The sequence below is a fragment of the Polypterus senegalus genome, chromosome 6 (assembly GCF_016835505.1).
Source record: "Polypterus senegalus isolate Bchr_013 chromosome 6, ASM1683550v1, whole genome shotgun sequence".
NCBI classification, from domain to species: Eukaryota; Metazoa; Chordata; class Cladistia; order Polypteriformes; family Polypteridae; genus Polypterus; species Polypterus senegalus.
The window spans coordinates 103,121,521-103,133,845 of NC_053159.1; the positions used below are offsets into that span (position 1 = coordinate 103,121,521).

A 12,325-nucleotide genomic window follows, 5' to 3' on the forward strand; every position below is an offset into this window, starting at 1 on the left:
ACCTGTATATCTTCTATATATGAATCGAAATTTGTATTACTGAGGCAGCCATGGGTCTAAAATTTGAATTTAAAATTCTAGAGTTGTCACCTGGTTGTACGGACCATTGAACCACTGAGCAGTCCTATAGTTAATTTAATCTAACATAACTAAAGGATAAGCGTATGTGTGTATGTATATTTGTGTGTTGGTCCAGTTGCTATGTCTCTGTCAATCCAACAAATGGCACATTGCAAACTTTAACATTGCTCTTATAATATAACACAGACATATGTACTGCATTTGACATTCCAACAGATGGCACATCACAAACATTTGTAGTTGATTCATTTTATTACTACAAATTTGTGTGATGCAATATCTGTTGGAATGATAAATGCAATGCATTTTATTACTACATGTAATACATGCAATACAAAATACATTCCAATAGATGGTACATGGCAAACATTAACACTGAGATCTTTGTTGATTTCAACATGTCTTAGATGAATAACACAACTAGTACTTAATATAAACTGTAAGTTAAAAATTCAACTCTGGCCATGGTCAATCCTAAACCCAGCTGAGAAAGGAGAAGGGTTGGGTGAGGGGCCAGCAACCCCTCCCAGAAAAAAACAAAACAACTACTGCTACAGAAACATAAGAACAAACATTATGGCCCTGGAAGAGGAAGGACCTCCAGCTGGAAGGTGCATGGTGTCAGACTGTGAAAGCCAGAGTCATCTGGAAACTGTCAAGCTAATGAAAATCATTTTCAGCAAGACCACCACCACTATCGGAACATGGAATGTATGAACAATGTATGAAAAAGACAAAACAGAGCAAGTGGCTGCAGGGATGAGAAGATTTAACTTCACCATCCTGGGAATCAACAGGTCAACATGGACTGCGTAAATTGTTATGCTGATCTCCGGAAAGTTTCTGCTGTTCTCAGGGCACATGAAGGACAATGCACCGCACACTCAGGGTGTGACCCTGATGCTGTCAAAGACATTTAAGGGAGCACTCCTTAGGTGGGAGAGACACGGTCCACAGATCACAATAGCATCCTTCCACACAAAGAAGAGGAGGATTAATTTGGATGTGATCCATTGCTACGATCCAACAAATGACAGTGGTGAGGAAGAGAATGATTTCTACAGGAGACTGCAGACTATCATCCAAGACTGACCCAAGAAAAACATTATTATTGTTATGGGTGATTTAATGCCAAGATTGGCAGTTGCAACAAGAGCTATGAGGAGATTTACGTGAGATGAACAACAATGAGGAGAGATTCGTTGACATGTGTGCCACGAGCAACCTGATCATTGAAGGGAGCTTCTTCCATCACAGAAGGCAACTTGGGTATCACCAGACCTGTTGACGGAAAACCAGATCGACCATTCAAAGTTGATCTCTCCAAGGAGATCTCTTCAGGATGTATACGTCAAGCGAGAATTAGATCTTGCTTCAGACCATCATCTCCTTGTAGCACAGTTGAAGCTCATGTTAAAGAAGAACTGGTCTGGAAGTCCCAGCCAATACCAGTGATATAACACCACCCTGCTGAAGGACAACATCAAGCAAAAAGAATTCTGCATCTCCCTCTCCAACAAGTTACAAGTCCTGCAAGAGCTGCTGAAGGAAGAGACGGTTAATGAAAAGCAGCAGAAAGTGAAAGAAGCAGTGACATTAACATGCCAAGAAGTGCTTTTCCCTAAAACAGATAACCGCAAGGAGTGGATGTCAACAGAGACACAGAAGAAAATAGAACAGTGGAAAACAAAGAAGGCAGCAGTAAATAATAGCAGAACAAGAGCTACAAAATAAAAGTTGCAAGAGGAATATACAGAGGCAAACAGGAAGGTCAAATGCAGCATCAGGTTGGACAAACGAAACTATATAGTAATGCTAGCAACAGAGGTTGACCTGTTCGCCAACATCAAGAAGCTCTCAGGAAAAACACCAAGCCAGAGAGGCCAGTGAAAGACAGAGATGATGGAGTGATACCAGATGAGGAAGAGAAGAAGAACAAGTGGGTAGAGCACTTTAAGGAATTGCTTAACAGACCAGCTCCTTGAGACCCATCATTCATTCCACTGGCAGTTGATGATCTGTCAGTAGACTGCAGTGCATCCACGAAGGAGGAGATCCGCAGTGCCATCATGCAGCTAAGAAATGGCAGGGCTGTGGGACTCGAACAGCATCCCAGCAGAGATGTTGAAGGCTGACATGGAAAGCAGTGTGGAGCTACTGCACCTCCTCTTCAGCAATATATGGGAAGAGGAGGAAGTGCTGACAGAATAGAAAGAAAGTCATATCATCAAGGTCCAGAAGAAAGGCGATCTCAGTTCTTGCTCAAAATACAGAGGCATAGCTCTACTGTCCAACCCAGTGTTCAACCACATCCTGCAGAACTGGATGCAAGATGCAGTAGACCAGTAACTCTGAGATCGACAAGATGGTTTTTGCAAGGACAGGCCCCGCATTGACCAGATTGCAACACTGCACATTATTTTTGAGCAGTCGCTGGAGTGAAACTCACCTCTCTACATTAGCTTCATTGAGTATAAGAAGGCATTTTACAGCGTGGATAGACAGACCTTCTGGAAGCTACTGAGACACTATGGAGTGCCAGAGAAGATCACAAATATCATCAGGAATACCTGTGAAGAGATGACCTGCAGGATAGTGCATGGCACATAACTCACAGATACCTTTCAAGTTTGAGTGAGGCAAGATTGTCTGCTATCTCTCTTCCTGTTCCACAACCCAGAAGTGAAACGACATCCAGAGGACAGTCTGGACACAGCTGGATGACCTCAACTTTGCGGAAGACCTGGTTCCTCTTTCACATTCTCTGCAACAGATGCAGGAAAAGACCAGCATCATAGCAGACACCTCAGTAAATCTAGGCCTCAACAAAAACAGAGGTAAGAGTAATGTGCTAACGGTCAACACAGCCAGTGCTGTGAGGTGGACAACTTTACCTACTGTAGCGTGGCAGCATCATCTACAGACAGGGTGGGACAGAGGCAAGGGTGGCTTTCGTTCGGCTGAAGAACATCTGGAGATCCTCTGAAATCAACACCGTCACCAAAGTCAGAGTCATCAACACCATTGTGAAGCCCGTCTCACTTTAAGGAGCCGAAACCTGGAGAACCACTGTCACCACCATGAAGAGAATCCAGATGTTCATCAACCCCTGCCTCAGAAGGATTCTAAAGATCCGCTGGCCAGACAAGATTAGCGATGAAGACCTGTGGCAACGAATTAAACAGCAGCCCATTGGAGACGAAGTCCTTCAAAAATGCTGAAGGTGGATTGGACACACACTTTGTGGACCTGCAACCAGCATTTACAAGACAAGCCCTCAACTGGAACCCACAAGGGAAGAGGAAGAAGGTTCTGCCAAAAAACACCTGGCGCTGTGACCTGAAGGCAGAAATGAGGATTGGCCACACATGGGGACAGCTGGAGAAACTTGCCCAGGACCGAAAAGGCTGGAGGGAGCTGATTGGCAGCCTATACCCCAGATGGGACCACATGTGGAGATGAGATGAGATGATGCAGGTGGAGATGAGATGAGATGATGAAGTTAATAATTCCAAACACAGACCAGACCGAATAAATGCAAAATCATGGAATAATTTATTTATGTAGTAATAGTTGTATTAGTAATAATAATGTCACATGTACAGAAATAAATAGCTTCATTTTATTTAATAGTAAACACAAATCACCCTGCCACAGTTGCCTTGATATCTCACACCTCAACCACCTCAGACCTCAGAGTGAAAACAGCATTGGACCTCTGCAATTAGTCTATCAGGTAACATTTTCCAAATTAGACTAGAATCACAACTGTTTAGTAACAGTATTTTTTTGCTGTCATTCTCTCAAACAGTGGACTAACTGGTATTTATGTCGTACCTATCCTTCCACTTTTTTTAGTCCTCTGCCGTAATTTCCTTTTCACACTCTTTGCTGTCTAAATTCTCTGCCCTTCTTATGATATGCAGAATATTTTCCTTCTATGCTGTACATACCTGTCATGTAAGGAAGACCAAGAAGGAAGACAAAGATAACCAGAATTGGACATTCTATGTTGAAGTGTGCTCATCATGAAGTTGAACAGCTTCCTTGAAGGTCTCCATGCAGGAGAGTGATACTGTTTGTCATACCATTTGCAGTGTGACATTCTTCTTCTACGACTCCTGTTCTAAGCATGAAAAGTCCCAAAAATATGTCCTCTTGACTGAAGAAAAACATCAAACCACAGCTAGTCACAAGAAAGTCAAATAAAAAATATTTATAAATAAACAGTGTGTGATTTGTGGGTTTTCCTCAGCCTTTATAGGGCCTTGTGGTAATGGACAAGTGGCCCCGCCTCCTGGAGAAGTACCCACAGACACAAGGAACATCAACACATGAAAACTAAATAATCCAATCTTGTAACTGGAAAAAATCAACACAAATGGGACATTTTACTTCCAGCCAGGGAGTTATCCTGGCTGAAACATAACACAGTACTTTAAAAATCAATTTTCTCAATGTCAGAAGTTAATACTTGGGTTTAATTTCATGTCTTGTCTGTCTGATGTGGAATTAGGCTTTGATTTTTGTTAAGTTGATTTCTGTTTCCTTTCTACTTATATGGTATAGTGTTGACTTGTATGTGTCTTATACAGTAAATCTGAGCCCTAAAAAATACAGGAGTAGTCCAGATCAGCATTTCTGGACTCAGTATTTTATTTTCTGTCTGTTAATTTTGGACGGTGAAATATTATTATGTGATAAAAATTTCAAACACTGTTGCCTTCTGCACTTGTTTTACGTTTTTACAGTAAAACTGTACTTGATTAACTGTCAGTGTCTATTAACTGTCAGGGCCAAAAAAAATAAAATTGGGCACTCCAGCGCTGCACATTGGAAAAACTCTCCCTTGTGCTAATGTGTAGAGTTCTTCACCAGCACCATGTGTAAGGCCGCATTTTGAAATTACAGTGTCATTTAAGCACCTTCAGTTTTAATAGTGTTTCGTAGCTTTTCTCTTTTGTTGTAATTAACCTACTGTACATTGTTACAGCTAATAAATGTACCTGTGCAGTGTTGGAATCGTCACAAAAATGTGAAATTATTAAATATTTAAGAAAGTGCTTCAAGCATTGCTTCAATTTACAGAGTAGGAAGAACAATAGTGAACGATATAAAGTGTGATGCCGATAAAATAGAAAAAGTGTTGAAAATGGAAACCACTGACAGTAATGTTATTCTGTATTAATGTTCTGCTGTACTGTAATTTTATTTTTAAATTCTGTTATATTATGTTTTGTTAATATATTGTGATGTACAGTTAGCTTGTGATGAGCTGTGCGGAAGCAGAAAGGGTGGAATGAATGCTATAGTGATAGGGCTGGGTGAAGGACTTCTGTTCTGTAGGGGCCGGTTACACCTCTTATGTATGAGAGGAGTGACAGATGAAGTTAGGAGTAAAAGGAAGGTGCGGCAGAAGGAGGTTTTGAATAGGGAGTCAGGAGACAATAAGCAGGAGTGTTTGTGGTGTAGAAAAAAAGAGAATGTAAGTGGCAGGAGGTAAACTGATTGGTAGGGAAAGCTTTCATTTATTGTTTAGGAGGTGTGCCCTGTAACCCAGATAACCCAGATAACCCTGTTTGTTATGGAATGAAGACTCCAAGTAAAATATAGAAAAATCCAGTACTTCTGAGTTGTATTTTCTTATTACACTGGTCGTTAGAGTATTATGTGAATTAATTAGTATTGTTAATACTATATTATATTCTTTAATATAGTTTGTTTGATAAATATGTCTATTCGCTAAACTAATCTACTGTAATTCATTATTAAAGTAGCTGTTCTGTCTTTTCTCTTATCCTTCACGGCCTTGGTCCCAACCCCTGATGGATAATTGAGGTTTTACTGCATTTGCTGCTACTGCTGATGAATTAGAAACAAGAATGCAGCAACAATACACGGTACAATGACATAACCCAACCATTAGAGACTATTAAATAAAGCAATGTTAAGAAACAAAAATCAAATATCTGATGTCTGCTTTAATGATTTTCCATACATGCTTACTTTTGTTTTCAAAATCATAATTTGTGAAGGCTTCACAGAGTATAGGATCTATCAGGAATCTCAAGGTCATAAAAGGAAGAATGACAGCACCTGTACCTCAGTTTACTCTCTCCCAGACTTAAAAAACACCTGTCGGTATCCACCTTTATAAGCAATGATTTTTTTGGTTATCTCTTGATGTACAGTAGCTGTATGTGTACCGAGCAGTATTGATAATAGAATATGACCTGCCCTATAAGGCATGATAAAAAGTACTGATTGATTAATTTTTGATTAGGGAGTTGCCAAGCTTCACCCTCTTTTTTACCCACCTATATCAAGTTGACTTATATTGTTTGAAAGTTACTTAGAGGACAAATGGTGCTGGTTGATTAGGCAGCGCAGGCAGGATTACAACACATCTGCCATCACGTTCTGCTTAAAACAAAGACCTCTCTCATCTGCATTTTGCATTCGTTTTTTCCTGCACGTCTTCTAGATTAAAGTGTAACAGGAATGCCACTGAGTATCTATGGAGAAAGTCTCTCAAAAGCCATTAATTGTTCTTTGATGTAAATAAACCACAACATTAAAAATGAAACATTGTTTGTAATGTAGATATGCGGAAGTAAAAAGAAGGAAAACTAGCAAAATAAAAATATTTGTGTCTTGAACATGTGCTTGGCTGAATTTTTTTCCAATAAACCGTTTTTTTTATTTTTATTTTTACTTTATGTTAGGGCGGCACCGTGGCGCAGTGGGTAGTGCTGCTGCCTTGAAGTTAGGAGACCTGGGTTCACTTCCCGTGTGCTCCCTGCGTTTGCATGTTCTCCCCGTGTCTGTGTGGGTTTCCTTCCACAGTCCAAAGACATACAGGTTAAGTGCATTGGCAATTCTAAATTGTCTTTAGTGTGTGTGTGTGCGCCCTGCGGTTTGGCTGGCACCCTGCCCAGAATTAGTTTCCTGCCTTGTGCCCTGTGTTGACTGGGATTGGCTCCAGCAGACCCCCGTGTCCCTGTAGTTAGGATATAGCTGGATGGATGGACTTTATTTTAGTTTATGTGCCAGTTGAGATGCTTAGGAGAGTTGTTTCTATGTGTAAACATAAATGTCAGATATCTAGCCAAGTAATTATTGCCAACCTCACTTTAAAAAGGTTGAAAAAAAGGAAAAAGGAAGGGAACTTCAAAAAAGATATCAGCAACAATTTCAAGATTAACAATCAAGTGCCCAGTCTATACTAACAGCACCTATATGTTTTCACCTCCCTAAATTTTGTCTTCAAATATTAATCATAATAATAATGACAATAATAATCTATCTATCTATCTATCTATCTATCTATCTATCTATCTATCTATCTATCTATCTATCTACGAGGTGTGGCAGAAAAGTAATGAGACTGGCAACACTGCAAGCGATCTGGCGACGCTGCGCTGTTGTCCTTGATAGAGCACGTGTATCAGTACCCTCCCATAGCTCAGTGCGAGTTTCAACTCCTTCCGTTAACTACGTGATTTTTGTGACTGCTATTAGCGAAGTCGTGTTTTTGGTTGTGCGTCACACAAAATGGAACAACGGAATTTGGAGCAACGTTGTACCATTAAACGGCAAGTGTGACATTTGAAAAGTTAAAACAGGCCTATGGGGAACATTCTTTATCCCGAGCTCAAGTTTTTCGCTGGCACAAATCATTTTTGGAAGGCAGAAAACACGTTGAAAATGAACACCGTTCAGGGAGGACTTCAACTTCGAAAACCAATGAAAACATCGAACGTGTGAACACTCTTGTGAGATCAGACCGTCGTTTAACATTAAGAATGTTGAGTGAACAATTAAATTTGAACAGATTTACCGTTCATCAAATTTTGACTGAACATTTGCACATGCGAAAGGTCTGTGCCAAAAAGGTGCCGAAAAACTGCCCTCTCCATAACAGAATTTTTGACCTCAAAAGGCATTCCTGTGGTTCCCCAGCCCCCTTATTCATCTGACCTCAGTCCGTGTGACTTTTACCTTTTTCCTAAACTGAAAAATGTCCTCAAAGGACGTCATTTCGGGACTTTAGAAAACATCCAAAAGAGTGTAACGGACATGCTGAAGACCATACCGGTTGAAGACTTCCAGCGCTGCTACCAACAGTGGGAACAACGCGTCTCCATCGGTGTGTAGCTGCCCAAGGGAACTACTTTGAAGGGGATAACATTGATGTTTGAAAAAAATAAAAACTTTGGCAAATAAAAAATCAGTCTCATTACTTTTCTGCCACACCTCGTATATGAATATAAAATGTATATATAAAATGCCAAGGTCTGATTGTCATTCTCATGATTACTTGTGAACTGATGAGACTTTTAAAAGTAAAAGAATTTCATTGTACTCTGTACACAAGGCAATAATTTCCCTATAAACCTATAACATCTGTATTGTCACAACATACTGTATCATCCAGGTGCTTTTTAAAGTTGTTAAAGATTATACAATTCAATTACATGACTCAGAAGTATTTCTTGACTTCAGTCCAGTTTCCTTGTTTTAAGATATTTTTTAGTTTTAGTTTTAATTTGTTACCATTTTCTAATTTTTAGTTTTTATTTAGTTTTGTTTTCTTTTTTACCTTTTATTTAGTTTTAGTCTTTCACCATTTTCTAATTTAACTTTTTTGTTCTTTTTTTGCATTTAGTTTTAGTTTTTCAGCATTTTTACAAACGTTTAGTTTTTGTCACACCAAAAACATCCACGCAGACACAGTTTTGAAAGTGTAAAACACTTTTTTATAGTTGTCAAATTGTATGTCATTCTTGTTATAACAATCATAATTTATTCAGTTTTACTCCCTTCTTTTTCTACTGTTAATGTGACAGTTCAAGGCTTCCAGTATAATCAGACAAGGCAAGAATCATATAACAAGTGTGCTTAGATGTCATTTGTTACTTTAACCTTCAACAAGTTTAAGTAAATGGTCTTTTCATTTCAGACACACTTTCTTTTTGGAGCATAGATTACTGCACACATATTGTATAGTCTTAATTTATATTTATTTTTGCTATCTGCTGATGCTGACTATATGTCATATACCCATTTTGAAACTATAAAACAGTATTTTTTCAGGGAATTATTACTTTGCTTATTTTTAAATATTATTGAAGTCCTACTTAACATTAATAGCAGAAACAGAAATGAAAACTTTTCCATGTATATACAGCATTTCTACAAACTTACCATTTACATTAAACACTGCCTTAGCACAATCTCAGATCATTCACTTAATAACCATCACACAAAACCTGTGTGACTAACTACAGGTTAGTCACAGGTTAGCTGAGATGATGTAATTTAACAACACATGTAGGAATAAACAGACTTTGAACACTTTGAATATTCTGCTATATAACATAGTTATACACACTCAGTCCACATACAGCTTGGCAAAACATGCAAACTTCATACAGACACTGACCAGGTTAGCAATCAAGCCTGAGCTCATGACATTGTATATTAATAATAATAATAATAATAATAGCAACAATAATAGCAGCACTTTGAGGTTTACTACAAATATAAAGAGAGAGAGTGAGACATTAGTTCAGATGGAGTAGAATAGTGTGAGGCTTTTTTATGGTGGCTGGAAGGTCAATTCTGCCACCAACCCCCAAGTTTTTCCCTGCAGGTTGGAGGGCCTACATGCAGGGATGGATGCTAATGTAAAGTGCCTTATAAATAAAATGAATTATTATTATTGTTATTGTTGTTGTTATTATTAATAATAATCATAATAATAAAACATTTTCGTTATGTAGCACCTTTGTAATGCTCAAAGTGCTTCACAAATACTTAATGGAGAACAACTGAAATAAAAGCAAAGATGACATTAATAACACAGGATACAAATGAATATCAAATATTCATAAATATTTGAAAGTGAAAGTACTGAATTCAATTAAGAAACATGCAGGAAATAAAATGAAGAAAGCCATGAACAAATAATAAAGTTTTTGTACAATCATACGTAGAGATATAAATGTACAATCAAAGATGTTACAATGATGTTACAATCACCCACAGTGCTAAGGTGCAATGAGTAGGTTGAGAGCACATTTCGTCATCAGTTTTACAGTATTGGCCATTGAATTGCAGTTTGTTTGCTGTTCAGTACAGGTATGACAAACCCAGCTTGACCTCCGCAGCCTTATAAAGTAAACACACCATTTTTGCGTGACCTATCAAGATTGCAGTCTGCAATGAATAAGATACTTGTAGTGCTTTGCCGCTGATGATTCGTGTGTTAGACAAAGAAAATTTGTGGTATGCAGATCCAACAGCAAGATTACTTCAATAGAGCACTTCTGATAGATTACTCTTGCTAAAATAAATTCTGACTGTAACAGTGCTGTTCAAAATAAACAGTGCTGATGAGCTCCCAAGCACAGTACGTCATGATCCCCTCTTAAGAACTCTGTAATGCTGCGACATTCTAAATATATTACGTTTATTGCATTTCATCCATTTGCTATTGATGAAGTTCGGCGACACCGCACCACCCACATTGAAACACCAGTACTACTAACCTGAATAAAACTAAATGTTTATGTTTAACGCCGGCTCAGTATAAGGCCCAGTTATTACTTGACGCTCAGAACATGTATGTGTACGCATCAGGGTTGCCACACATTCTCAGTGTTCATCTGACATGTCTTCTGAGCACGTCCTCAGAAATTAAAGTGACACGTGCCCAAGTTGCAATACCAACAAAATATTTTGGGGCAGTGTGATCAAGTCAGAACGTAACGTCAGTGTCTCTGTTTACTATCAATATGTAGCATCAAGCCGCTTTGGAGATCCTACAGGATCAATGTACGTGCTCTGATGTTTGATGAATGGTTCGATTTGGTGAAGCAAAATGCATTCATGGTGCTTTTATATTCAAGCGTCACATGTCCCCCATCATAACGACGCAATATATTTTAAATATCTTACATACCATCTTCTGTGCCATCTATTGTTTTGTTTTTTTTTTTTGCACCTACACAACAGCATCAGAATTTACTGCAGCGTATTTGAGCCACAGATAAAAAATAGGGACACAGTGAAAAGGTTTATTTTATGATTAAAGTGGAAATTTTGGCTTTAATCTTAAAATTTCCACTTTAATCTTGTAGTTTGTTTTATCATTAAAGTAGACTGTAATGTCATTTTAAAACCGACCCAGTTGTTAATTGCGGCATGCATCTAGGGCTTCATCCTGTGCTGACAGCAGCGGCAAGCAGCAAACGCTGCACAGAACACATTAAATTTATGATATTCCAGCCCTCTGCACATTTAGAACCCATAGGTTTATACTTGATATCAATTTCATGATAAAATGCATTAAATAAAGTATGTATGTTACATTTTACAGATAAATCATTAACTTCATTTAAATAATGAATACTGTTAATAATTACACATGTGGGGGTGGCATGGTTGAGAAGCGATAGCACTGCTGCCTCACGGGGAGTCACATCCCTGGTGTTCCCTGCCTGGAGTTTGCATGTTCATGGGTTGCACAATGGCTCAACACAACTAGCTCACTGCTCCACCAGCCTAGGATTTTGCTCTTGGTGAGGTCCCTCTCATTGTGGTCTTATCACCTTTTTAACAATGTTCATGTTTGTTTACTGTAGTTTGCTTTCGAATCCCAGACATGTATCTCTGGCCACGTGCTTTGCAATGGACTGGTGCATACCCGAGGTGAGTTCTTGCCCTAAGCCTGGTTTTATTTATATAAGCTTCAGTTCAGTACAGAACTCTACATGGATTAAGTAGAATGAAGATTCAATAAGTGGAAAGATGGAGGCTGTTGTTAAATGTGGCAAAAGCATAACAGCGGATTACAATAATCAATTTAGAGCATTGAAATAATTCATCTGTGCACATTCATACTTAAGTGTTTGTGATGAGTGCTCCTATGGGATGACATGTTCCAAGGGTCATCAATATAAATTGATATAAATGGGTCTAAGAATCCAAAATTTAGTCCCCCAGCACCCAGGTCACCAATTCGGACCCAGAACAGGTTCTCAGCTCTCCGGCCTGTGGAAACTGAGAATAATAAAGTGCTCATAATTGGCGATTCCATAGTGCGGAATGTTAGAATTCCAAACTATGTTAAACCAGCAGTTAATGTTAAGTGCCTTGCAGGGGCCAAGATTTCTGGCATAAAGGCCGCATTGGACCGTGTTGCCGACGATGAAGTATCTACCTTATTGCTGCATGTCGG

At 38.8% G+C, this 12,325-nt stretch overlaps 1 pseudogene; it reads left to right on the plus strand.

Annotated features, from left to right (window-relative positions):
- Positions 1-657: 657 nt before the first annotated feature.
- LOC120530650 lies at positions 658-3,543 on the plus strand (annotated as a pseudogene).
- Positions 3,544-12,325: the final 8,782 nt, after the last annotated feature.